Source organism: Nilaparvata lugens, chromosome 1 (assembly GCF_014356525.2).
Source record: "Nilaparvata lugens isolate BPH chromosome 1, ASM1435652v1, whole genome shotgun sequence".
NCBI classification, from domain to species: Eukaryota; Metazoa; Arthropoda; class Insecta; order Hemiptera; family Delphacidae; genus Nilaparvata; species Nilaparvata lugens.
Genome location: NC_052504.1, coordinates 19,438,262 through 19,465,707, shown reverse-complemented (window position 1 = coordinate 19,465,707; position 27,446 = coordinate 19,438,262). Strand labels below are relative to the sequence as shown.

At 34.8% G+C, this 27,446-nt stretch overlaps 1 protein-coding gene across 2 annotated transcripts in view; it reads right to left on the bottom strand.

Moving 5' to 3' along the window:
• The window catches only part of LOC111055279 (zinc finger protein castor homolog 1), a 137,079-nt gene extending 110,253 nt beyond the window's left edge, over positions 1-26,826 (bottom strand). For both annotated transcript variants that reach the window (XM_039421153.1, XM_039421161.1), the window contains exon 1: positions 26,299-26,826. The gene's annotated coding sequence lies outside the window, so the exon portion shown is untranslated. The remainder of the gene's footprint in view (positions 1-26,298) is intronic.
• Between the last annotated feature and the right edge of the window lie 620 nt (positions 26,827-27,446).

The following is a 27,446-nucleotide window of genomic DNA, read 5'->3' as shown; positions in this document are numbered from 1 at the left end:
AACGTTGCCGCGTCGCGCCGCCCCACCGACCTAGTGCACGCGCAGCTTTAAAGGTGCGTACAGATATACACGCCGCGAACATGAGCAATTCACTTTTAATCAGCTGATTATATCTGTATTTTTACAGCAACGGTAAGATATAGATATAAAAAGCTTGGCATCAGCTGATTAAAAGTGAATTGCTCATGTTCGCGGCGCGTAAATCTGTACGCACCTTAACGTGGGACAAATCTTGTATTTCAGGACTTTGAAATTTCTATGAAAGTAAACTTTGTTAATAAACGTGATAATTATTCAACAAACTCTTTATCACTACTCTATTTAAAGGAGAGATGAATAGGTAACAGGATATATATAAACCCTTTACATAGACAAATAATACAGAATTAACCTCGCAATAGCTTTATAAGGCTGGTAAGTAGTCCTTTTTGTTAGTGAAGGAAAGTACCAAGTGGAAGGCAATTGAAGAAGAATGCAGGGACACAATGAGAGAGGAACTCTCACAATTTTGGTTCATCGTTCAACCAGTGCTGGGGTGGAGGCTGGGAAAGGAATATAAAAGCGAAGTATAGCCAGCCAGCCCTTAATCACACCAGGGCTTGTAGCATTCATCTCGGTCCCTTCACTAGATTGAAGATAATTGATGATGCCACTCCAAGCGACAATCCAACATCCAACATCCAACATCCAACATCCATCTCGGCCTCAAATTACATTCTTCCAATGTTCTGTCTCCTTGTAGCGATCAACAATCACAAAAGGTGCATTCCGAGGTTTTTTGTGTTCGATGCGTTTTTTCGAAACTAGACATTTTACGAAGAACAATCTTAATGGACATTATTCAAGGTTTAATCATTTGGTTTTCTTTGAAATTAAGAACGAAATAACATATAGAATATAAAAATGAAATTGATGATAAGAGATATGAAAATTGTACATCTATAGTGTACAATAGATCTCAATATACTGTTTGTCGGGAAGAAGACATGGAATAAAGCCCCGATATCAAACATTGAGTTCAAACTAGCTTCAAAAAACTGCACTTTACAATTTACAGTATTAGACTTTTCAGTAATTTCATTCTCACATCTCGTACGTTTTCTACGTATCAACAAGGTTATATTTTTCAGAATATTACGATATCTGTTTGTAATTTCAATGTAATCATATTACTTTCAGATATTATCTGAAAATCTATTACAATTGAAAACAATGAGACTATTTATACGGGTATGCAAGATATCACCAATATCTGAACTGAAGGAAAATTCAATATTCACTACGGAGCTGAAAAATGTGAATAATGGAGAAATCCTACTGCATTTGAGCTCACTGTGAACGTTTCTGAATATCTTATTTCATATTCCCTAAACAATTAATAATTCTGATGACTTTGTCAACTTTTGTGATAAAGCAGGCTGTTGTATGTACACGTTGATCAGGTAAATTGGGAACGTGGATTAAGTTGGAAGTTTGTAAAACGAGGTTGATAGTTTCAAGTAATATCTGGCAGCTGGCCTAGGATTGAAAAGTAGAGTTTGATCGCTAACCAAATGCTGTGCTGACATGCTTATGAATGGGAGTGTGGACAGACTAATATGAATAGGATATCGTGGCGTTAAATCTCCTCTAAAGCCCATCATCAGAGAAAGAGAGGGTCCGATAAGGAGAGAGCGCAGCCTTCAATTTTGTTGGAAACAATTTTTGAAGATTGATTCTTGGTTGGTATAACCGATAATTTGCCTGAAAAAGTGAAATATTATAATTGGTTTTTCAAAACTTGTTCTACAACTAACTAAACTGCCCCGATCGACATGTTTTAATGGCACATATTTAATGATCTTGAACACGGTTTATTATGCTGTCATCGTACAGGTCAACAAAAAATTGATTATAGAATTTTATTTTACACAGGAAACAGTAGGTGATAGAGGAAATAACGGATTGTTAGAACAATAAGAAAATGTGAAAGACATATAGAGAAATGATGTCAAGAACGGACTCTGCATGAATTAACACCAATCGAGTTACTCAGATGAAACAATAGCTGGAATTCCTGAGCTGACTGAAATGGAACAAGAATTTATAAAGAAGTATTGTCAACAAGTGGCCACACAAACAGTTCCTGTTCACGTTTCAAGTCGATAATGAAACTTCTTATTATGATATGTAGTTTTGTGTAGCATAAAAATGGCTGGAATGTAACCTCACACATTCTACGTCAATTCTTTACACGTCATTATGGGTCAATTGAAGTTCCCAATATCAAATAGTCTATGCTGCATTTGAACATAATACATATTTGTACAGTATTCCAATTCAAATAGATATTGACAGGCGCAACACATTAGAACGTTCAATAAACAGTGAAGAAAAATAAAAATATCAATCTACAACAATAATTTTTGAGTGATTGCTTGAATCGTATTCAACCTGAGAGCCTATCTACAAAAGAACAAGATCAAAGCATACTGTTATTAAAGTTTTGCACATAACCTCAAAACTAGAATATATATTTTTTCAAGAAAACATGAGCAGAATCCTTTTCTTATAAGAATTTGTGCGTTCTGATACCGCACAAAATAGATTCTACTAGATATATTTACAGAAAAAAGCATTGGAAATGACACCTTACCAGAAATTGGTATATCCAAGAGCATGTGAAGTGAGCACTGTTAGTCATGGAAGACGGTGACAGGTGTGGCAATGTTTATCGTAACACGACATCACAGTGACTGAAGGATGCTGAGATCCTTACGCTACGAATTCGATAAAAAACTGCCGAAACCTTGAGCTGAGAAGGGGCCGTAGTAGGCAGTAGGTCGATTGGTTGGTGAAGATGAAGAATTACTTGGAGTTTCGTAAAAAAGACGGGGTGGATGACTGGGGTTGCCGGGACGACCGATAAAAAAGAGCTATGGGAATATAGGGAACTGTTTTAAAATACTAATGTAAGTAACTACATCAATCATTTTTCTGAATTGCAGCACAAAAAAACGTGATGACTGTGCTTATTCCGGTGATAATATTCCAGAACTTGTTCCATCATCAATTATATTTTTGTAAAATTTCAAGCCGTCTCAATCAATAGAAGTCTAGTAGAGGTTAGAAAAAAAGAAGGAATCAGATACTAACTTATTATGTCATAATCCTAGTGAGATATGAACTCAATGTTAGGTTTCCAAACTATGTGATTCAGTATGATAGTTTAGTCCAATACATTGATGAAAATTCTGAAGCTCAGAGTTCATTGACCCCTAACAATAAAGGTACAATAAATATAAAAATAGATAATTAGCATGTTTTGCTTCCAATACGTAGAAATTTGATTGAATTTAATGATAGTATTTATCAATCGATTAATCAATTCGTTCATTTTTGTTACAAATAATTACACTGATGTAATAACATCGATAGATGCTAATGCAGACGATTATACTATTCTTGTGTATTGTGCTATTTTTCCACCAAGTTTAGGTGATGATACAGTCCGAAATAAGGTTGATTTTTAATCAAGGATTTTAAGGTAATTTAGTTAATTGTAACACTGTAGTCTCCTGAGTATCGAAGAACCATAATAATGTTTTATAGACTTCACAGTATTGAAGAGTATACCTATAACATTTAAAATAATCTTCAATATATTTTCTAGATAATAGAATAAGCTCACATTGGAATCAGTTAACGAACGGTAGTACAGCCAGCAACTGGCTACTTCTATATTTGTCATGTTTAGGAACGTTTGGTTTCAGTCAAAGATTTTATATTAATTTTTCTAGTGATACAGCTTCTAGAATGCAAGAGTTTGGAGTTTCCAAAGTATATCATGACTTCATATAGAGAATGTTTATAAAGAAAGTTTGTTCACTTTGGGGTTTTCAAAAAGATCCAAAACGAGCTTCTTTTTCAATAATAACAGTCCATGAATATCATGTGGCAAGTCTATGATGGAGGCACTATTGAAAGAGGTGAGAACGTGAGAAAAGCGATGGAAGGTAGCAAGTAGTTCGTTGGATGCTGGGAGAATTGAAGCCGAGATAATCGAGGCTGCTGGGAGAGTAAGTCGGGCATAAGCGTCTTAGCGGGTATATTTACCCAGACGAGGAGCAGGCTATCTATCGTTTTGCACGACCCGCACCGCTGCTACAAGCCTCGTTATATGAAACAATTTATTAGCGGCTTAATCTGATGCATAATAAACGAACAAATGGAAATGAAAATGCTAATATCAACAGCAACCATCTCGAGCGTTCGAACTCGGAATAGGTTCACTCCTTTTTCTAAAGAAACGGGAAGAAATAACACATTTTAAGGGAGTTTATAGATTTTAAAAACCGGAAACTGAAGACCACCGCTCCTGGTTACAGTGTGTCCGAAGCCTCACATGAGGTCGCCGGAAACATTCCGGCGCGTGGGAATATTCCATTTCTCTTTCCCCGTCTCAAATTCGCGAACGTTTGAACGCATTTTCTTTATGCACATGCAACACACGTCAAGGTCAAAATACTAAGTAGTTTTTATAGGCCGCAATACCAATCGAAACTGAGATACGAATCGGCCGAGTGAATTACCATCTTGCGAGCACAGGTTAGCACTATGTAAATTTCTTTACACGATACTTTACAGCCGATTCGCCTGTTGAACTGAACGATTTCCATTTAGCCATTGCTGGCTCCAACCTATTCAATGTAAGATAATATGCTCTTCGGAGTCTATAACCTAAGCCAGATGCAAGAGCTCAGTTCTGTAGCTCAAGTTCTATGGTTCAAGAAAACCTATGCAATGATATGCTGTGGATTCCACTGAAAAAATACAAAAAATATAGTAATAGTTTTGCTCCTTCCAGTTTTCTTGTGCTTTTCTCCCATCAATAGGTATATTTTATCCAATTTGATCACAATCTTCTATTCTCTCACCAATCAAAACTCACTCTCTACGATGATTGTTTGTGTGAAGGTGTTGCAGCTCAGTTGATGTCTTCATACTATAATAGTTGAAAGGCTTATCCATATTTATTTTCCGGAGAATTTACAAAATTAAATTTTCCAACGAAAAATTATAAGGGAGTTCCAGACGAACTATGTACAATCACCACAAAAAATACAGTGAAAAAGAAAAAGGAATACAGTGAAACTCTTCGGCTATGGGTAGCTATCTCTTTAGATAGAGATTTGGAGATTTTTGAATGAGAGTATTTCATTGGATTGGCTTATTTTAAAAATGACTATACTAAGCCACTTGTATTACGATTTGAAAGAGTGTAATGAAATTCATCACACTTGTTCAACCCAGCATAGTGGTAATTCGTTGTACCACCATACAAGAATATCAAATAATACGAAAATTGATGGAACTGTAGGTAAAATTGATGGTTTATTGATAACTTCAACACAGTATTGTATCAACTGTCAACAATAGCCTCTCAACAATCGCCAAATAATTGAAACCCTCATAGATATAGGATATATCACAGAAATGTATCAACAATATCCAAACATGAATCGCTCAACTATCATCAAATGAATTTTCATGTTTAGAAAACCACCTTCTATTTACAAGCTGAAAATGAGCACGATAATGACTGAGAAAGGGAAACGTTTCAAGAATACTGTGAATGCTTCACACCAGTTTTTCATAGACTGAAATCGTTTCCAGTGAAGGCATTTCCAGTGAGAACGTATCATTTATCTTGAGCGGGCACAATAAATAAGGCTATTTTCTTTTATCGAAAAAAGAGACACCGAGAAATGATTGATGATGAATCATGAGTGAAGCAAGAAGAATATTGAAAGGCCGTATCGAGCAGTGCAGCGGTGAAGCGATGAGGTGTGTGCTTTGTATAGGCCTTGCTTTGCTTGTATGGCAGGCAGTTCAGTTCAGTCGTTTATTCCTCCTCACAGCGTTCAGCTCGTACTTCGCGCATTGCTGTAATAAAGAAGCTGGGATCGCCCCTTAAAAAATCGAATGTCGTTCCAAGACTTGTCAGCCCTATTGTGTGTATCAAATATCTGTCTTCCTTTGTGCCCTTTCCGATGCGGGACCCTTCAACCCCTTCCCTCAACCCTTCCTGCAGCAAAGCCTCACAAGAAATCGTATAATTTAAAAGGAGTAAATATTTCCTTTCCGAAAAAACCAGCACAAAAGCGCTAGTATATTTTTTCGTTAACGGGATGAGAAATATAATTCATCATATAGCGTATTGTTGAACATTGTGGAGGGAGAGATTCAATAAGGTTTTGTTTCGCGATAATAAAACACCGTAGATCGTGAGAGAACATGAATTGAGTTTATTTAGGTTCGCGCTTCATAAAAAATTTGATTACATTTCTACATGGAAATACGAGTAAGAGTTGCACATCTCTAATAATATAATAAATTAGCATCCATTTAGGATTTGTCTCGCTACGTGAGTAAGTTTTCCGTTGAGAGATTTTATACTATCAAGCTTTACAAGGAGAGGGATGAAAATACGACAAAAACCAGAGGATATAAATTTGTTCATAATAAATGCAGCTCAATATTCATAATATATCCTTCTCATGGACCAAACTTGTTTTTGAGTAGGGAACTAAGATATTAGTTCTCTCTATCGTATATTTCATTCATGTAAACTGTTTTTGAGATTTATTATTTCTCATTAATAAACTCTATATTCTTTTTACTTTCTTTTTGCTTGTACCTGTTTTTCTACTGTTATTTCCCTTGTAAAATGTGTGTTGTACCATTGAAAGTTGAATAGATAAATAAATAGTGACTGGAAAGAAGATTCAGAAGATATTGAACTATTATTTCTCAAAAGGGTAGTTGGGAGTAATAAATCAATAATATTCAAGGCGATAAGTATTAGTATTTGTTCACTTGGAGTGAAATGTAGATCTCAACAGCATTGTCACAGGTTTTCCCATACCAATAATCTAGGAATACGTGAAAAATAGTGGTAGCAATGAGGCGTAATGAGTCGGCAAAGTATCGGCAAGATTGAGGTCAACCTGTAACTGAAGATGGTCAGCTGCCAACTAGAGCAAATTCTGCATCATTGATTTTGGGACACATTAGGGTTATTATCAACACCATTACTATTATTATTAGAGCTGGACAAATAGCAACATAGAAAACAACTATCGAATTGTTACAATTTGAAGTTGGTTTTCAGCCTTCCACTGCTCGTCTTCCATCTTTCCATCAAACTGTTCTTCAACGAATCCATGCTGCAATCATGCTATACTCATTTGAAATTTGTACAGTGTTTTAGAGAATAGAGAATTAGATTGATCTGGATCACGGTCTTGGGCCCCAACTATACGAGAGTCCTAGACGTACTGAATTAGATCGTCGCATCCTCAGAATGCATGGCCTCTTGTAGGGCGCGTCCATTAACTCTCCTATAGTTTACCTCATAATAGAAAATAGATCCTTTTAGACGAGCTGATCGAATTCAGCGCGTCTATGACGCTCGTATAGTAGGGGCCATGAATCCCATACTTCATTCAAAGCGCTCTCCAATCTTACTAGAAATTTGTTTTTATACTTCTTAAGCATTTAGTTTTCTTAAACTAGTATCAGATCTAGTTATTTATAGAAGAACTCGCAATGGAAACAGACTTACAGTTTCAAATAATTCCAGATAATTTAGTGAAAAACAAATATTTTGTTGGTTTATCATAGATTAATTCATCTAGCCTGACTTAATAGTTACTATGTACAAGTCTTTATTCTATAGCAATAATAGGGCATGGCGCAGTTCAACTATTCAATAATGAGAAAAGGAAAATAATTTAGAATTTTATCCAAATCCTTGAATTTAGATTTTCTGCTAGCTCTAACAAATATTTCGAAACTTTTTAACGGAAAAAATTCATCTGGAATGAATGTCTAATCTTCTCTACATTTCTAGCATAATGGTTTGTATCTAGTCTACTTTCTGTATATGAATTTCCAGAAAGGGATTAGCTGCTCCAGAGAAAATGAAAATTATTGTTCCAAAAAAATCCTCAACCCAATCAAGAGGGGCAGATTAGAATTGATTTGGATGGAAAACTTGATTTGTTTATTTATGTTAGTAAGAAGTTTGTGGGCTACCACCATAATTCATTACTGAGAGTGCAAATAGAAATTCTAAAAAAACTGGATGTATAGTTTGTTTTCACGATGAAGAACGGAATTGTACACTGTAGGTCCAAGCAGCTAGGACCGTTCATCATCTCGAAGCATGTCTTTCGGCTACCTCACGATTAAAATTCACTATTGATGGACAAGTCAACAATTTAAAATGATTTATTCATCAGACATAGACTTGTAATTACGATGTCAAAACATTAATACATCAAAATTAATGAGTCAAAATGAGCAGACTAAAGGAAACATGAGATTAAACAGAACGGTAGTAATCGGGATGCGAATCTCCTTTCACCAGCCACAAACTACACACTTTTTCTCTAATTACTCCTATTATTATGTGCGCTGTTTTCTCAGACTTCCGGAAATATGCGCAACACATGTGAATGTGAACAGGCCACACCAACATTATAATAGCTGTTCAAACTTGGATTACAGGTAAAATTAGTGAGAAATTTATAGCTGCGGATACCTCTAGACTAAACAGATTATACCTTTGTACGTAGATTATAGATTTGTACGTAATCGTTCAAGACAAAGTATATTCGCGCTGACGGTTATCAATGACAATTACTCCAGAATTCATATTCAGCTGGCAAAGTTCCACTCAATTGACTTACAAAACAAAATACTGAACCAATTTCATAGACCCCCCCCCAAACCCATGGCTGCCAGTAGTTATAGATATAATTTATTTTAAGCCCCTCCACAAGAATTTCAAGGACGCAGTCTGCTTCCAAACCCTTTCCTGTGGGTACCCCTTCCATAGATAATTGTTCTAATTTGAATGCTTTAATTGGATGAAGTAAATTACTTTTTTGATGTCAGAATGAAATTTTCCAATTTCTAAAATTTTTGTAACGTAGTCTACATAGTTCACAACTTGACTTTCAAATAATTAAGAAATGACTGCTACTGTACCTCGAGTTTTTCATTCAATTTAGATGAACTAATAGTACATTATCATAATAATCATGTATTTCTAGGTTGGAGCTGCTCCTAGAGAACGTTCATATTTAGCTGCTAAAACACCTACTCAGAGTGGAATAGTCGGAACGGGCTCAGAAATATTTATTTATATTACTTATTAATATACCTTTTTACTCACGGAATAACGGACTACTCTTAAATAGTTTTAAATAATGAGGAAGAAATAGTTTGATTGAGAATGAGACCTATGTACTTCACTGGCCTGTTTCTGACTGTAGACGTGTGAAGCGCTCCGAATATCGGCGGAAATCTAAGTGAAGCGATCACGCATTTGTAGCAATTAGTCCAATTGTGTGTCAAGATATGCATTTATGGCGGCGAATGGGAGTGACACGTGATTTGCTTTGTTGAGAGCATACCATTTCTGTATCGACCATAAAGCAAAGTAAGTACGTGCCGTTCGCTGCCGGAAGTTGCTGAAATAGTGGACATTTCCACGCGTCTATGGCAGTGGCGGCCCGAGAGTCGAATACTCAATCGAAACCCGATAAACTCATCCAATGGAAGTCATTGTGGGTCAACAAACTGTCACCGAACAAGGCAAACCGATAATAATCGAAAAAACCTTCCAGAATCTGCACTCGTAACATGCCTTCCGAATTTGGAAGCCCCTTTGCGTGCGTATGTGAATCTAACATCAAATCAAGCGATCGGAGTCAACAAACTGCCAAAAAACCACTCGCTGCTGAATTTTAATGCATTTTTCGTTTCATATGAATGTGTCATACTTTTACAATGCTAGCTGACCGAATCGGATTTGAATTTCAAAACGTGCCAAAATCGCACAAGTTCAAAAGAAATGGCAGAGACAGGAAGAAGAAGACGCTAAAGCAAACGGGAGCATTCATTAATCGGACAACCGAGTCACATTTTCGCACACGTAATGCTATGATTTTATCCCTCAGTTCAGATTCCACAAACATCACAGTTGAACAAGCGGTAAACAAATATTCATGAATGATGTAGAGTTTTACTCAATGCTGAATTTATATTTTCAAGATATGCTTGTGATATTTGTCAAATTGTCATACGGTTCTGTCAACGTTAGGTTACAAAGCAAGTGTTCCATCAATATTTTCAACGAATCTGTGGTTCAAAATATTCAATTCAAACAAAACATTGGAATCGATTGAACGATTTTTTAATCTTTTCTACTTTAGGGTTAGATTTCCTCATTTAGACCTAAAATGAATCATATTGAAGCTTTTAAATGGTATATTCATGAAAAGTATTGACAAATAATGGACTTGAGATTGATGTTGGACCTTCCTGAATGATTGAAGGAAGTCAACCAATGTTGGAAACATTTTACAATTAATGGAATATTATTCCATCGTTTTATTTGAAGGAGCCTACGTTTCAACAGAGTTAACTGTTCTGTAGGAGAGGGATAAGCAACGTATATATGTAGTTCAGGAACAAATGAGAGCTCACTTATAAGAATATGACTGAAACGTACCAAATTGTTCACAACGATCAAAACTTGAATGTACTTCTTGGCAGGAAAAATGAGTAAATCTTGGATCGGCACATGAAACAGATTTTACAGCTCCAATGAATAAGTCTTAAATGAACTCATATTCTTTCTCAGTGAACAAACGACTGGCAAACAGAGAGCAGATGTTTTAGACGGCAGTGTATCGTGTAAATAGAGTTTGACTCTCAAAGTGGAACTTCACACAATAGATGTGTACATTTTCCTTAATTTCTTATTGCCGTATTATTGTGTAAATGTATAATAAATCATGTCAAAAAATATGTTGAAGTAGAGAACACTTGCTACTACCGAATGGCTGCTTCTAACGAGTTATTCAGACCCACTAAACGTAGGCTTCAACCAACTACAACAATGGAAGACCAATCTTTATATTCTTATGAATTATCGTTCTATTGTTTTATCAAGTTCACGAGTTATTATGCAATATTTTCCGAGGGACAAATGTTGTTCCATCAGGTATATGAGAATTGGGATTTTTATAAATTTCTTATAAATAATTTTTAGAAGTATCTAATTTCAAATTCAAACCTGCTATTGAAGGTATGAACAAAGCTGTTGCTGAAGTTATCTGAATAATATTCGAATAATATCACAGAACGATTTCCAGTACTACAAGTGAGAACCGGAGATACGAAATAACGTATACATGATTTATCAATCTTATTTCATGAGTTTTGGAATAGTTTTAGAAACGTGTTGATCAAAAAGTAAACCTTTGAATAGGGCCACACATGCTAGTCATACTGAGTGGTGAGGTAGATTTCCTTATGAAACCATATAAGATTAGTCTAACCAAACTAACCAATATTACTAAAATCCAATATTACTTCAATATATTGTTTCTTGTTCAAGAACATTTCAATTTTCCGACAGGGTAATGGAGACGACTTGGGCGTTGCACCCGTCTGCTAGCGCTTCCTGATCGTGGGTTCGAATCCTGCCAATAGGCAAGAACGTTTGATTATCTCATCTAATCACCCACGCACTTTCCATTACCCATGCACAAGCTATAAGCTCATGTGGGCTATATCCGCAAAAAAACTTAATCCATTTATACAAAGTTCAGATTATTTGTAAAGTGTAACATTCAGTGAAGTTCAAATTACTTTGTTCATTACTCAATAAATCTTACGTAGAGTTGGTACTCTATTTAGAAGAATTTTCACACTTTATGCTATTAATAATCTATTATTTAAATCACATTACCTCAATAAATCAATAAATCTTACGTAGAGTTGGTACTTTATTTAGAAAAATTTTCACACGTTATGCTATTTATAATCTATTATTTAAATCACATAACCTATTTAAAACTATAAAATTATATCATCATGGAAAATTATATTTTGAGCAAAAAATTTTTTCAGAACTTGCAACAATTTGCCATATAATAATGAAGTACTTTTCAAGAACACTATTGTGAATCTGGAAATATAGAGGGGCGTTTGAAAGAATAATATCTGATGAGAACAAATTATTAACTTCCGAATCAGAACATTCTAGAACAGTTTTTTTCTAGTTCTACAACTCGTAATAGACTCTTCATACAACCTGGTAATGGGCAACATCCGACACAATAATTAATTTATTTCTCTACTGGTCGAAACCAATGTTAGAATTTCACCAAAAATGTTCACATTTTCAGTTCTCTCACTGATGAACAATTCCGGGAAGGATAATTGGTATTAATATTGTTGTAATTACGATTATTATTTGATAATGACAAAGCTGTTTGTGGCCTAAGTGAACAACTAAGAAAGAGATAAGGTCTTCACGCTAGACGAGCATTATTAGAATATTATTCTCAGCTAGAAGGGGTTCCCAGCCTAATTGTACATTACAATATCTAAAAGTCTTAGTAGTTCTGACAGACATTTGGAATTCAGAAAGTGGAAAATGCCGGTCGTATCAGTTTAATGAATTCGTTGCATGCGTCCAGTTACAACTTTTAATGATTATTGTCTGAACTTAGTCAGAGCAAGTCGGTTGGTTATCTTGGTTCTACATTGACACGAACCTTCGTTGTTCTCTTTCTCACAGAACAGAATGAAGCTAACGCTCTTCTTATTGCTAAGACCGGCAGCGACTTCTCCACACTTCGATGTGACTTATGGCAAACTTTACTAAAAGTCCAATAATTTTCTTAATGATGTGAAGCCCGAAAGATTTTAAGCTGCTGCTCGTGGAAGCGAGGCTTGCCGTGCTCGTTAAAACTAAAACGCCAATAATTCATCAAGTTTTACTGATGGGAGCTCAAGGATAGGATACCCTTAAAATCTCATTCATGAATTTCAAGTGAATATCAAATGATGATTTAGCCTGTAATGAATCCTAGATTACTAGTTATAATGTCAAATATGATTGTTAACATTAAATCAATACAGAATTTACATAATTCACTTTTGCAGCATAACTTGAAATGATTTAGCTACTACGTACGACCATTGATATTCAAAATTGATTCTATCTAGTATTTAGAGATCGATGCGTACGACATTGAGATGACACTCTGTTATTTTTGTTTGTCAAAATTTGTTTTCCGGACACGAAAATATGAATGAATCTCAGCTTACGATATCAAGACTGTGAATTTCCCATGGAAACGGAAGTGAATGACTCCAATTACCTGAAACAACAAAAAGGAAATAGATTCAGTTTCTAGTAAAAAATCATCAAATTGCAAAAATGAACTATTAATAGAATTGAACTGATTTAAAATTCCTTCCAGTCTACGAGTATGAGTCATCTCATACTTGATTAGGGATTATCCTACTTGAATGAATGAGATAGTACTCACGACATTATTGACATTTTTCATAAGTGGTTCATCTCTGTTCTCTCGAATTGGTTCCTCACTTCCCCCACCCCTTTCTCCTCTTTCTCTATTTCTCATACGTTCTAGTTTATTTGTATCACCTTCTCGTTCTCCTCCTCATTCAGTATTCCTCACTCGTTCTCGTTAATTTGTATCACCTTGATTGAGGTGATTGAATTCATTCATCCTCAATACCAGATGGACCGACTCTTTCTCAAAGAAGCTCTACAGATAACAAATAGTGACAAATTGAGATCACCGGAAACGTGAGGAATGTGAACAAAAAAGGTAAGACTAGGACCGGTTACGTCCATTCAGATAGACTACTACTACTACAGGTACCACAGGACGTGTGCTTCCAATCAGAGTTTTTTCTGGAAAACGAGTAGAAAGACACAAGTAGTACTATAACTAACCGACCAGTAATTAGGAGCTTCAACATGTGGAATCCATCTCACTGAACTTTTAATAGCTTTGGAAAAAACAGGTGTTACGCTTGTCAAGTACCTCTTTTTGCAACAATTAATTATTGATAATTAAACACAGCGTTTTAGAGTATCAGTGTTTATTAAAGCGTCTAATGAACAGAATCTGGGAACGGAGTTGAACACAATCGGGGAACGGAGTTGAACAGAGTCTCTACATTTTAATTGACCAAGCGAAGTGAGGTCTAATATTCAAGTCGACGGTTTGGCATTTCTCTAAATGTTTAAATATTTATATGTTGCGCATTTACGGCGAAACGCGGTCATAGATTTTCATGAAATTTGACAGGTATGTTCCTTTTTTAATTGCGCGTCGACGTATATACAAGGTTTTTGGAAATTTTGCATTTCAAGGAAAATATAAAAGGAAAAATGAGCCTCCTTCATCCGCCAATATTAGAGTAAAAATCCGACTATAGAATTATTCATCATGAATCAGCTGACAAGTGATTACACAGATGTGTGGAGAAGCCAGTTAATTGCTGTATTTCCATAAGGTCTATCAGGTACTTGTGGATAAGAATACTGCGTCTACTGTTCACAGAACTACTAGTTAAACATGAAACCTTAGTTAAGAAACTCTCATAAGTTTTACATTACTTAGTTAATGTATTTCTTCTCAGAAAATCATTCTAAAATCAATGAATACTTTTTGTGCGGTGAGTTCTCATAATACATTTATTCAAATACGTGGTTCGAACGATGAAGAAAAATTAGCAGTAGTTTATAGCAGCCTGCTTTAATCGTCATTGGCGTTTGTAAAGTGAACTTTTAAACTTGGGTTTTGTTATTTTTATTTCTTATAATTCTATAGAGTTTAGACTAATTGATTAGACACTTCAAGAATCTAGAGATATAGTTATAATTTAAAATAAGTTATTCCATTGGAGAGACTGCAGGTCTCCAAATATATATTGATAAGTATATAAAATTTATTTCTTATTTTTAATTTAAAGCTTAACTACAATTTCAGTGGGAGAACGCTATAATTCAAAATTTCATATTTGATATTGGCATGAAATTGAAAAATACAATCAATCACAATTACCGTGAATAGAATCTTTTCGAAAGACAGAAAATTTTTCACTTTTATTAGTCTACACGAATAAAACTGATGATGGAAAACTGAGCCGTATATACTTATTTGATGGAGTGAGAATGAACTGTAATTATCATCCACAATTTTATGGCTGAGTTGAGAGCGAAATTGCTATAAACGTTATTGTCCTGAGAATGGATACCGAGGCAATGGATGCCTGTTAATGCCATTCAACCCTGCAGTTTTATGATTCACAGACTAAAATGAAATTGCAATACCTTTATGATAATTTATTTTATCAGTTCATATGCACGCTGCACAATTTGATATGTTAAAAAAAACTTGAGTTGATTTGTGTATTCTTACAATTTCAAACTTCTCCTGGAATCATTACTTCATGAAATTATTTGATTTGATATGTTACAAAAAATCTTGAGTTGATTTGTGTATTCTTACAATTTCAAACTTCTCCTGGGATCATTACTTCATGGAATTATTCATCCTAAGCTCAATTTGATGGGGGTCATACTTCTCATAACTATAAACAACCTACTAGTTACTTCAGTGCGTTGCGTTAGGTTTGTACATTCAAGTTATTGGAAGCATATGTGTCATAATGTATATGCCTTGATGATTTTTGTGCTCAAGAGTGAAGGTAAGTCTATTTTGGCGCTAAGAAAACTCCACCTGTTGATAGCAGTAAAGATAAATTGCTTAACAACCTCAATTATTAGGTTCTTCCACGGAACGCAAGCAAAAACACATCCATTTCTTAGAAGGCGAATGTATAATGAATTGGTATGGTGCATTTTTCATTATTTTGCAAGTACACACAACATGAAACACCTCTGTGTTTGTTGATAGCACAAGGAGAGAAAGTATGCAGGTTAGTGGAATGTGTAAGTGTGTGAGTGTGTGTAGTGAACGCGCGAGGGCAATTATATATGCGCGTTCTATAAAATCACCCAATGTCTGATTGTTAACATTTGTTAGTAGGCTAAGTAGGTCTCCGGATGTGATGTCATTTTGCTAGCAAGGTGTGCACGTGTGTTTCAGTGGAAAAGTTGAAGTTTTTGCAAGAAGTGTTCCATTCGGTGAAAACTGAAATATTCGCTTGTCGAAGAGGAACGAGGTTACAGAAAAAAGGCGGAAGATTGGTACAGAGAACAGAGCAAAATGCAGTGGAGAAATAATGTAAACTGAAATTATTGGTAAAAGTGAAGCGAAAGACGTAGAATGATGGTCCGTATTCGATTGAATGATGCCCAGTCCGCATTCCTCAGAAGGCCCGGCACAGGAACGTGCCAAGCATGTTCATTTTTTCCAAGAGTGATCGCAGCCTTACCTTTCCTCAACACCTCTCTTCTGCTAGCACTACAATTTGCTTGTGATTCGCATGCGGATTTCGAAAGACGTTACGGTTTTTCACGCCCATTAGAGACATTCGATGACAATATGTCTCGCATCTCGTCCCATTAAACTTGTGTCTTTTCGAGACACTCTCAATTTGTACTGAGTGCCACGTTTGCTGTCCCAAAGCACTAAAACTCGAGGTTAACAAGTTGACAGTTGTCGAAAATCCAATGAAATGGATAAAAAGTTGTCAACTGTTTTCACCGAGTATACTAATGTGAACAGGAGCTAAGAATTCCTACAACCAGGCTTTGGTTCATAGTCCCAATTAAATTGAATCAATTCTACATTCCCCCTCCTGTAGATTGATAATTCTTTCTCAAGCTATCTTTGAGAAGTTTGTATAGATGCATTTAAACATTGCTATTAATTCCGAAAATCGCGTGGAACTGGATTATGTATCGTGTCAACGATAATGGAAAACAATAATAGATCAACTGAGCAGCAACATTTTATCGGAAACAACTCAAGAGAAATAATAATAATAATAATAATAATAATAATAATAATTCCAGTTTATCAAGCCACGATTTGATATTTCCTGAGAACTGTGTTTTTTTTTCATTGCTGATGATGCTCACATAAGCTTCCAGCTTGCTCGTGGGTAATGGAAAGTGCGTGAGTGATTGGATGAGATAATCAAACGTCCATGCCTACCGGCGGGATTCGAACCCACGACCAGGTAGCACTAGCAACTAGCAGACTGAAGGGTACAACGCCTTTCCCGGCTAACCTGGCTGGATGGATTGAAAGGAATTATCTTTTTCTGCTATCAAGATAATTATAAGATAACTACATTTTCCTAAACCCAAGTTACATTTCCTAAATTCGTGAATGTATTACTATATGTGAGATCAGTAACAATGATATACATTGATGAAGATTTGAAAAGAAAAAATTAAGTAGAACAATACATGATATTTTCAGATCAACAAGTCCTTGAGTGCGAGCGAGCTTCTACAAACAAGTTTCTTAAGTAAACTTTGCTCAGAAATAAAAATAGAAGCTAAAGTCGAGAAATAAAAAGTGTAGTATTGAATTATGGGAAATGCAATCGATATTACCTGTTTGCAATCGTTGAGTGGAGGTTCTCTCCAACTCCAGTACTGTCTCACGGGAATAACCTTACATCACTCGAGAATCGAACAGTAAAAACTAACTTACAAAAAATACTGTGAGAAATCGAATTTTAAATATTTGCTCGGCAACAGATAACAGCCTCATAATACCAGCTCTTAAACTGCTTTATAATTTTCGCACAACGGAACGAAAAATGCTCTCACACTTTTGCAAAAAAGATAAAAAAACTAGATCGAGATGAAAAAATATTGTTATTAAATACGAAAACGAACGATAATGGAGATTAGAACGACAGTGGCCTGAATAGCACCGTTTCCGAACAAACTCCCAAATCTCTCTGGCGAATGCGGTCTCTCTCACTCTCAAATTCTCTTTCTCGTACTGCCTCTGTTCTATTCAATCATCCTTTCATTACCTCTTCTCTCGTTCTCTCATTCAGAGAATACATAATTTACTAATTAATAATTTTTACTAATCTTTTAGATACAAAATGATACGCTATAATATTATTTTGTAATCTAAATAAATATGAATCTTAATATTATTTTGTTATTGTCTTATTATTCTGGATTGTGCTAGTATAAATGAATAAGTAAAGATATAAAAATAAACTGTAGATATAAAAATTATAGAAATAGATTGCGAGATACGTTATTATGATTTTAGGATTTCAATAATCAAATTGACTTTTCATAATAAACGTTATTGTCCTGAGAATGGATACCGAGGCAATGGATGCCTGTTAATGCCATTCAACCCTGCAATTTTATGATTCACAGACTAAAATGAAATTGCAATACCTTTATGATAATTTATTTTATCAGTTCATATGCACGCTGCACAATTTGATATGTTAAAAAAAAACTCGAGTTGATTTGTGTATTCTTACAATTTCAAACTTCTCCTGGAATCATTACTTCATGAAATTATTTGATTTGATATGTTACAAAAAATCTTGAGTTGATTTGTGTATTCTTACAATTTCAAACTTCTCCTGGAATCATTACTTCATGAAATTATTTGATTTGATATGTTACAAAAAATCTTGAGTTGATTTGTGTATTCTTACAATTTCAAACTTCTCCTGGAATCATTACTTCATGAAATTATTTGATTTGATATGTTACAAAAAATCTTGAGTTGATTTGTGTATTCTTACAATTTCAAACTTCTCCTGGGATCATTACTTCATGGAATTATTCATCCTTTGCTCAATTTGATGGGGGTCATACTTCTCATAACTATAAACAACCTACTAGTTACTTCAGTGCGTTGCGTTAGGTTTGTACATTCAAGTTATTGAAAGCATATGTGTCATAATGTATATGCCTTGATGATTTTTGTGCTCAAGAGTGAATGTAAGTCTATTTTGGCGCTAAGAAAACTCCACCTGTTGATAGCAGTAAAGATAAATTGCTTAACAACCTCAATTATTAGGTTCTTCCACGGAACGCAAGCAAAAACACATCCATTTCTTAGAAGGCGAATGTATAATGAATTGGTATGGTGCACTTTTCATTATTTTGCAAGTACACACAACATGAAACACCTCTGTGTTTGTTGATAGCACAAGGAGAGAAAGTATGCAGGTTAGTGGAATGTGTAAGTGTGTGAGTGTGTGTAGTGAACGCGCGAGGGCAATTATATATGCGCGTTCTATAAAATCACCCAATGTCTGATTGTTAACATTTGTTAGTAGGCTAAGTAGGTCTCCGGATGTGATGTCATTTCGCTAGCAAGGTGTGCACGTGTGTTTCAGTGGAAAAGTTGAAGTTTTTGCAAGAAGTGTTCCATTCGGTGAAAACTGAAATATTCGCTTGTCGAAGAGGAACGAGGTTACAGAAAAAAGGCGGAAGATTGGTACAGAGAACAGAGCAAAATGCAGTGGAGAAATAATGTAAACTGAAATTATTGGTAAAAGTGAAGCGAAAGACGTAGAATGATGGTTCGTATTCGATTGAATGATGCCCAGTCCGCATTCCTCAGAAGGCCCGGCACAGGAACGTGCCAAGCATGTTCATTTTTTCCAAGAGTGATCGCAGCCTTACCTTTCCTCAACACCTCTTCTGCTAGCACTACAATTTGCTTGTGATTCGCATGCGGATTTCGCCAGACGTTACGGTTTTTCACGCCCATTAGAGACATTCGATGACAATATGTCTCGCATCTCGTCCCATTAAACTTGTGTCTTTTCGAGACACTCTCAATTTGTACTGAGTGTCACGTTTGCTGTCCCAAAGCACTAAAACTCGAGGTTAACAAGTTGACAGTTGTCGAAAATCCAATGTTCCCCACTTGAAATGGATAAAAAGTTGTCAACTGTTTTCACCGAGTATACTAATGTGAACAGGAGCTAAGAATTCCTACAACCAGGCTCTGGTTCATAGTCCCAATTAAATTGAATCAATTCTACATTCCCCCTCCTGGAGATTGATAATTATTTCTCAAGCTATCTTTGAGAAGTTTGTATATATGCATTTGAGCATTGCTATTAATTCCGAAAATCGCGTGGAACTGGATTATGTATCGTGTCAACGATAATGGAAAACAATAATAGATCAACTTGAAATGGATAAAAAGTTGTCAACTGTTTTCACCGAGTATACTAATGTGAACAGGAGCTAAGAATTCCTACAACCAGGCTTTGGTTCATAGTCCCAATTAAATTGAATCAATTCTACATTCCCCCTCCTGGAGATTGATAATTCTTTCTCAAGCTATCTTTGAGAAGTTTGTATATATGCATTTAAACATTGCTATTAATTCCGAAAATCGCGTGGAACTGGATTATGTATCGTGTCAACGATAATGGAAAACAATAATAGATCAACTGAGCAGCAACATTTTATCGGAAACAACTCAAGAGAAATAATAATAATAATAATAATAATAATAATAATAATAATAATAATAATAATAATAATATATAATAATAATAATTCCAGTTTATCAAGCCACGATTTGATATTTCCTGAGAACTGTGTTTTTTTTTCATTGCTGATGATGCTCACATAAGCTTCCAGCTTGCTCGTGGGTAATGGAAAGTGCGTGAGTGATTGCATGAGATAATCAAACATCCATGCCTACCGGCGGGATTCGAACCCACGACCAGGTAGCACTAGCAACTAGCAGACTGAAGGGTACAACGCCTTTCCCGGCTAACCTGGCTGGATGGATTGAAAGGAATTATCTTTTTCTGCTATCAAGATAATTATATGATAACTACATTTTCCTAAACCCAAGTTACATTTCCTAAATTCGTGAATGTATTGACTATATGTGAGATCAGTAACAATGATATACATTGATGAAGATTTGAAAAGAAAAAATTAAGTAGAACAATACATGATATTTTCAGATCAACAAGTCCTTGAGTGCGAGCGAGCTTCTACAAACAAGTTTCTTAAGTAAACTTTGCTCAGAAATAAAAATAGAAGCTAAAGTCGAGAAATAAAAAGTGTAGTATTGAATTATGGGAAATGCAATCGATATTACCTGTTTGCAATCGTTGAGTGGAGGTTCTCTCCAACTCCAGTACTGTCTCACGGGAATAACCTTACATCACTCGAGAATCGAACAGTAAAAACTAACTTACAAAAAATACTGTGAGAAATCGAATTTTAAATATTTGCTCGGCAACAGATAACAGCCTCATAATACCAGCTCTTAAACTGCTTTATAATTTTCGCACAACGGAACGAAAAATGCTCTCACACTTTTGCAAAAAAGATAAAAAAACTAGATCGAGATGAAAAAATATTGTTATTAAATACGAAAACGAACGATAATGGAGATTAGAACGACAGTGGCCTGAATAGCACCGTTTCCGAACAAACTCCCAAATCTCTCTGGCGAATGCGGTCTCTCTCACTCTCAAATTCTCTTTCTCGTACTGCCTCTGTTCTATTCAATCATCCTTTCATTACCTCTTCTCTCGTTCTCTCATTCAGAGAATACATAATTTACTAATTAATAATTTTTACTAATCTTTTAGATACAAAATGATACGCTATAATATTATTTTGTTATTGTCTTATTATTCTGGATTGTGCTAGTATAAATGAATAAGTAAAGATATAAAAATAAACTGTAGATATAAAAATTATAGAAATAGATTGCGAGATACGTTATTATGATTTTAGGATTTCAATAATCAAATTGACTTTTCATAATAAGAGATTTTCTCCTTGCGTACAGGGAAGCTTCCCTTGCTTGAGAGTGATTATTGTCATTTCAAGTAAATACAGGTAGCCTACCTCATCTCTCTCGGAGTACAACAAAATTAACAGAGAAACACATAATGCTAATAATAGTGATTGCCCTATATTTTTATAATGCCCTATAGATATTTTCGGTGACTATTAAGAACAATTTTATCTCTTATGGGTAAATCACTTATAATTACAGTGACATTTGACCTTAAACAATTATTATATTTCTATATTGTTTTAAAAATATGCTTAGAAATGCCAAACTGCAAAATGACATGAACATTATTCTATCAGACCGTTCAATAATAATACAGGCCTATATGAATTTCAAGGGTTATCAATGAATTTTCAGTACATTGTACGTTTAATAAAATAAATTGCTGTGTATTAGATTACATTCACAACAATCGCCAGGAAGCTAAATAGACTATTTGAGACATTTGATTACTTCCTCAAATGAAATAATAATTATTGTGTGAATAACCCAATCCTTAGTTTAATTACCTTTAGGAGTGAATTTTCTTAACATCAAATTGTAAATTGCAACAGTTATTCATACTTGGTTCATGAGTCAAGTACAAAATAGGCCTATGCAAAATCTATTCAATGGAAGGAAATTCTTGTTCCTACAAATTTCAGACATTTATTCATCTTTATTAGTTAATTTCAGAATAAATTTTAAATACAGTAGTATTAAAAAAGCAAGCATTGAGGTCTTGATTTTTTCGAACGGAACTTAATAACGTGAATTACAATAGTAATAGGAGCATTCAATTCAAGCTAATCAGTGAACACATCAAGCCATAGACAGTTTATTGAACATACCTATCCTAGTTTTGTTTGTGATAAAAATTGAATCTTCTGATCATTAGAAAGAGACTATTCCTACACTACTTTTAAGAACTTGTTAGAGTATTGATAATTGTATATAAATCATATCATAGTAAAGTCATAACCCTATTTCGGACTTTTTGAATGCTATCTAAATCTGGGAGGGGAATAGTACAAGGAGTATTCTTAGTTTTTCTCTCCCGGTCTGTGCTTTCTTGTAAAAATAATTAATAATAATGAAATATCACAAATATAGGCTATAATATCATATAAGTTTCTTGAGAAATAATAATAACTTATCTAAATTTAGTGACTTTTAGGCTGTCATCTATCAAATAATCCCTCAAATAGCTCTTAGCAATTTCAGAAGATGTAATGCATTATTATGTGACTGGAATAAATTAAAGTCTCAAAATTAATATTTATTATAGACCCTGGGATTGTGGAATTTTCTAATAATCAATCTTTTTCAGAAAGTCCTCTACTTATTCTGGATAGTCTGGATATTTGAGAAGAATTCAAATTAATTCTATCATGCATCGAATAGGTTGTCATAATTTTATTATAATACCATTATTTTGGATTTAAGGTTTATAGGATAGAAACTTATTTGATCATTGAATTTAGAATCTTTCAAGAACTCCTCAAGTTCATAATATATTAGGAGAATGACACGAATTTATAAAGCCCACAATTTTCTTACTGCACAAGAGTGGAGCCTAGAAGTAGATTATCACTGAGAATAGTTTAACTATCAATTTGTCAATTTTTAGAAATGCTGCTACAGCAAAACTATTTCCACTTGATGCAATGTAATGAGAACGCATTTAGCGTTTTTAATTGAACTGCAATATTTTGATAGGCTTTTGGTAATAATTTGCTCACATTCTTTGGCAAGAAATTATTTCTTGTTTGGAGCATCTCACGTCACAACCATAAAAAATCTAATATAGGCTTGGTAGTTGATGTAGGTCACTGTAATAGTTACATTTCAAAGTCCTGTTTCTATTATTGAGTGTTGTTATTAATTCTACCTGACTATTTAACAAAAATTGAAAGATGACATTGAGCCAATATAATGTTACTATTTGCCTTAATTTGAAAATTAAAATTCGATTGCCCAATATAAAATGTAACTGTTCCTATTTATTGGTGCCTATTTTGTAAATAATGGATGAACCAGTCTCAAACACAAATTTGATGGAGGGGCGTACAAAGCGACCATTGACATTTATTGCATGAATTCTTGGATTTTTCCATTAATATTTTACACTCGAATGATCTGAAACATTTTTGATTCGTTTGGAGGCATCTGGAGTTTATCCACAAATAAATCTCATATTCAAATTCAAACTTCAGATGCTCAAGAATATTGAGTCTAGATTTTTACTACTAGATTAGTTTATTTTTCTCACCGTGATCATTTGTGTTATCAATCGACGCCTATTGAATACTATAATTGAGATTTCATCTACCAACAACTCTTTCATATTATTCCAACAACATACAAATAAATAAATTTTTTGACTCCAAGAATACAAACGGTCTATTCGTAGTCATTTTCCCCATAATATCCATCTGAGTTGTTTACTGATCATTTTTGTGAATTCAATTGAAAGAAACTTATCAGAACTCAAGCCAACTTTTGTGTAATAGAATACTGTCTATAATAAGTTAATTTCAAGTGAGTGAACTAATTGAAGTGATAGGATGTTGATAGGATATTGTATTTGTTTTCACATTTAAAAACGTTCTCTGACATATAAATGCTCTATGCTTATGTTGTTTTTTATAGTAGACCTAATAAACTACTATCATGGATTACATACTGTACACATGGTAATTCCATTACACTGTATCATTATATTTATTTATTTATTCATTCATTGTACAGAACATTATAATCATAATATAGTTATGACATTGGAGGAAAAACTAGACTGAGCCTGTACTATTTCTCACCAAAAATTTTGATAGAATGTTTATGTTGTCCGAAGGTTATAAAATCACACACTGCAAACTTGATTTTCGGTCCAGGAATAATGATTTGAAAATTTTGAAGGTTGGCTTAATACTTTAAATGAATAATATATTACAAATGATGTCAAGAACCACTCAAATTACCATTAATTTATAATTTTGTACACAAATTTTACAAAATTTAGAGTCAGAAAAACACAACTCACTATTCAGCACAGCTTATTAAAACATAGTCTTATTATTTGAAGGAAAAACTGGAAATATGGTACGGTATTAGAATATAGCGTATATAAAATATATCATAATTAAAAATTATTCGAGAACCGCTATCCTGAAATAATCAAAACGAATGAAAACTCTTTTCACAAGAATTAGTGGCTCACAAAATATTCCAAGTAGCATTGTGACTCAAAATCAAACTTGTTAAACAAACTATACTTGTGTACTGAGCTACGAATCTAACGTATCTCTCACAATAGCTTAACTAACGATTTGGTTCTAGTTTTTTTTTCATTTCACAATTTTTAGCCAGCTTCTCTTCTGAACTATCGAAGATGATATTATCAGAGACTTATTGTAAGACTTCATATACAAAGAACGTTCAACTAAAAAAATATTTAAGAAATTAAGCATGGATGGAATCCTTATAAAAATTTGTGCATTACAACATTACGTGTACGATATAGATATTTGACATACTACAAGAATTTAATAAGAATCAAGAATGTTTTATTGTCACAAACAAAAATAATTGCATTGACAAAAGTCACTTCATAAGGATACAGTAACATTGATACTTTGTATACAAGTACACGTTATATATATATTTTAATAGTACAAATTAAATAATGAACACATAGGTTACTTGAAATTGAATTTAAGTCTTAAATTCAGTAAATGAATCGATTAATATTGAAATCTTTGAACGGTACTACTCACTAGTCATTTTTCGTCTAATCTCAATATTCTTATACATCAAGTAAAAATAGTTATTGTTTGTGCAATTGCCAAAATGCTAGATTCTTCATGCTATGATAGAAGCCTAAAATACTTCTTCTAATGATAATCATGCTGACTACAGAACCTGATGTCTTCCTAACGAAAAAAGTATCGAAATATGGGTGTCATGTCCCTCAAGAACTTTCACACATTAACTGAAGAATGTTTATGCTGAATATGAACTTTATAGTATCGAGAAATTGGAAAATATCTGTATTGAATTTATACAAGTCATCCTGACGCCTTACTGAATTTCCTGCTCTCAGAGAACGAACTTTCAAAAGACATCTGATCGCACTAAAGGATGAAGAATGCCTACTTGTAAGTGAATGAAACAATTCATTATTCAAAATTCACCACAGAAAATCAAATCAATTGACTAATTTTGATATCAGGTTGAGTTTCTCAACTATCCAGTATTCAACTTTAAAATATTCTCATGGCATGTAACACGATTTCGTAAACGATAATGGGAATTATATTTGGTGTGAATTATTGATTTTTTCGTACATTCTGGTAATGAGCATGATACTCATTTAGAGAAGTATAGGACTTTCAGGTAAGGAGTTTTGTTACTGATAGTTTTTTGTATAGTCCTACATATAAGTTCGATTCATGATCGACATTCATGGAGCTTCAAGTTGTAAAGTATGTAGAGGTCCAATATGTAAGGATTTGCATAAGTAAACATTGCAAAGGGGAGAATTTCAAGAAGGAAGCATGGAGTTGCACTGAGACTGAGAGGCTGGGCAGAGAGTGTGATAAGAGCGCAGGCGGGACATTGGAACGCGTGGCCGGCTCGGCTCTCTTATCACACTATACAACAACACAATCTCACTTACCTGATGCAAACACCGGTCAGTGGTGAACAGCAGACGGCATCACACGCACCGTTATCTCAGTGATAAGAAGTCGTCAAATGCATCATCACTTCACTATACTGTACTTGTTTTAGTCTAATCTAATGGCACAGTAGCGGTGATCTAATCAAACTAGTTTCGCGATATGTATGTACATGATCGGCTGACTTGAGCAAGTTGACATCGGTTTGGTACTAGTCAATACAATCAGCTATAATAGACTAATAACAATACAATCGACAGGCACTGTTCGAAACGTTATTACACATCAAATGTCACAAATCGCTTCTCGCCGACGCACACACCGAAATCATAATTCAACTAAAATTTGAAAAATGTCTGAGGGCCCGAAATCCGTCCGCATCCCCTCCATTGCATCGCCTAATCTCCCTCCTATGTACTCGCTCCCCACCACCACGCTGAACAATGAGAACTCATAAACAGAAATTATAACAAAAAATAATATCCACGACCGAGCGTCTTCAACCCATTTCAAATGGGTACTGAAGCCAAAAAACTCACAAGCCGTTTACACGGGAGACGCGGCGCGGCATCCAGTCCACCGCGCACACACTTGTGCGCAGGTCCCTCACTCCCCAACCCCACTCCATTCACCCTTCCACTCCCCCTCTCATCAACCACTAACCACCACCGCGCGCGCTCCTTTCCTGATTCCAAAAAAGCTTTTTTTAAAAAATATTAAACTATACACTCCACGCCCTTCATTTTTTTATTAATGATCCGATATAATGCGCTGCTCGACCAACAGATGGCGTGGTTTTGCCATTAACTGTGAAAGAGTTTAATATTATTATGCCTGTTTGTTCTCCCGAGATGGAGAGGCCACGAGTGAGAGTCTCTCTCTTCTGCTCAACTCCAGTCTCTGGTGCTCTCTCTTCCAACAACTGGCATATTTAATTACACTGTGGATGTCGTCTCCTCACTCACACGACATAACAGCCGCTCTCCTTGCATATATATCGACGAGCCTCTGCTCTGCTGTGGAATTCGCGGTTTCTCACACGACTATGCGCACAAACACCGCCAATCATCCTCCGCGCTGCGCTTCCGCCCTACAGGCCACACCGTTCGATGAATGAAAACCACCTCTTCATTGAATAAATTTGCAA